This window comes from Palaemon carinicauda, chromosome 9 (genome assembly GCF_036898095.1).
Source record: "Palaemon carinicauda isolate YSFRI2023 chromosome 9, ASM3689809v2, whole genome shotgun sequence".
Lineage (NCBI taxonomy): Eukaryota > Metazoa > Arthropoda > Malacostraca > Decapoda > Palaemonidae > Palaemon > Palaemon carinicauda.
The window spans coordinates 87,130,888-87,133,387 of NC_090733.1; positions in this window are offsets into that span (position 1 = coordinate 87,130,888).

Genomic DNA, 2,500 nt, shown 5'->3' on the forward strand with positions numbered 1-2,500 from the left:
TGAACTTTGCCTTCAGCAGCTGTGCAGTAGAACGGCACGAGGGATGTGAAAGGCCGTGGATGAGATCAAACATCTGTCGGCGCATGGGAGCAGGAATCCAAGGTCGCGGTCTACCAGTACTGACGTCACAGAGAAGGGTGGTGTTGGAGTCTTCGAGGGGAAAATCCTCCCAACGGAGGGACGTGCAAGATGCCCTACAAGCTTGATACTCTGGATCCTGTCATTGAGCTTCAGCCAGGGCGTTGTAATCCAATCCCAGTTGAACGGCAGCCAACGTGTTTCTTGACAGGGCATCGGCAACGGGATTCATTTTCCCAGGGACGTATTGGAGGGTGCAATTGTACTCAGCCACGGCGGAGAGATGTCGGCGTTGACGGGCGGACCAGGCGTCAGACTGTCGAGTGAAGGCGTGCACCAGAGGCATGTGGTCTGTGCGAATGACGAAGGGCGTACCTTCTAAGAAATGGCGAAAGTGACGGACAGCCAAGTGCACCGCCAGCAATTCTCGATTGAAGGTAGAATAACCCGATTCTGCCTTGGACAGTTTTCTGCTGAAGAAGGCCAATGGGCGGGGCGAGCCTTTGACCACCTGCTCGAGTACTGCACCAATAGCGACGTCGCTGGCATCGGTGGAGAGAAGGAGAGGGGCGTGTGGGATAGGAAAAGTTAGAGCTGCAGCAGTTGATAGGGCCTTCTTTGCATTGCAGAAGGCTGCTTCTTGAAGGGGACCCCACTTCAGGTCCTTTGGCTTGCCCTTGAGGGAGGCGTAGAGGGGAGCAAGAGTGGCGGCAATGGCTGGCAGAAAACGGTGATAATAGTTGATCATGCCCAAGAATTCCTGCAGAGCTTTGACGGTCGAGGGCGCGGGGAAATTCTGAACGGCTGCTACCTTCTCAGGGAGGGGATGGACTCCTTCAGGAGTGATACGGTGCCCTAAGAATGATACTTCGTTGGCGCCAAAGGTACACTTGTCGTACCGGACTACAAGGCCGTTTTTTTGCAGGCGGTCGAGCACGATGCGCAGGTGACGGAGGTGTTCCTATTTTGAGGAGGAGAACACAAGTATGTCGTCCAGATAACATACACAGAAAGGGAGGTCCCCTAAGATGCCATCCATGAGACGTTGAAACGTTGCCCCAGCATTACGAAGGCCAAAACAGGAGTAATTGAAGGTGTATGTGCCAAACGGAGTGGTGATGGCAATCTTGGGGATATCTTCTGGGTTCATAGGCACCTGATAATACCCCTTCAAGAGGTCGAGCGTAGAGAAAACCTTCGCTTTGTGCAGGTAGGAGGTTACATCGGCAATGTTTGGGAGGGGGTAGTGATCCGGTTCTGTTTGCATGTTCAGGCACCTGTAATCCCCGCACGGACGGAGGGAGCCGTCTTTCTTCAGAACGATGTGTAAGGGTGAAGACCATGGGCTGGAGGCCTTTTGGCAAAGGCCCATTTTCTCCATTTCGGCGAACGTCTGTTTGGCGGCTGCCAATCGTTCCGGTGCCAGACGTCTGAATTTTGCGAAGACTGGGGGTCCCGTTGTCTTAATATGGTGATAAATACCGTGCTTGGCAGGAACCGTGGGCGTTTGGCGAAGTTCTGGACGGAAAACTTCCGGGTACGACGTGAGGAGGTGGGCGTAGGCATCCGTGGGTGCGCTGATGTGGAGAGCGAGGTTAGAGGGGGCGGGTTGGAGAGGTGTCGACAAGTATGAGTCTGCGTTGACCAATCGTCGGTGGGCGACATCGACCAGAAGGTGGAAATGAGAGAGGAAATCCGCACCGAGGATTGGCATTGTGACGTCAGCAACGAGAAACTTCCAATTGAATTTACCGTTTCCGAACGATAATGTGAGGTTCTCGTAACCGTAGGTGGGTATCGCAGATCCGTTGGCAGCTACCAAGCGGACGTCGGCAGATGTAGACAGACTACGTTGTGCCTTGAAGAGTTTCCTTGGCAAAAGAGAACGACAAGCACCCGTGTCTACCAAAAATCGTACTCCCGTTCCTGCATCCTGTAAAAAGAACAGATTAGAAACATGGGAGGCCACCGCCAAAAGCGATGGCCTGCTTACACGTTTTTTGGCCAATGACAATCTTTGGCACGTTTCTTCGCGGTTGCCCCGAATCTGAAGTGGTAGTAGCAAAACTGCGGCGGATGGGAGGTAGTAAGTGGCTGTAGAAGTCGTTCGTTGGGGCGCGAGCGATTGGTGGGTGGTGGGCGGCTGTGTCGCCGCTTCGGCACGTCACGGGGTAGGCATGTATGTCCTACAGCATTCATGTCAGCTTCGGTTGACGTTGAATAGGCATCCTTGTCGCCAGGGGTGGAGGCGTTGATGGAGGTCTTGAAGTGGCTGTCCATAAGGGCGTCAGCTTTGGTCATCAAGTCCTTTATGGGTAAACTATCGACATCGGGTATGGCAGCGCGTACAGGTTCAGGTAAACGGCGTATCCAAAGGGCACGGAGTAGGTTCACCTCACGAGGAGAGTCGTCTGCGGCAGGT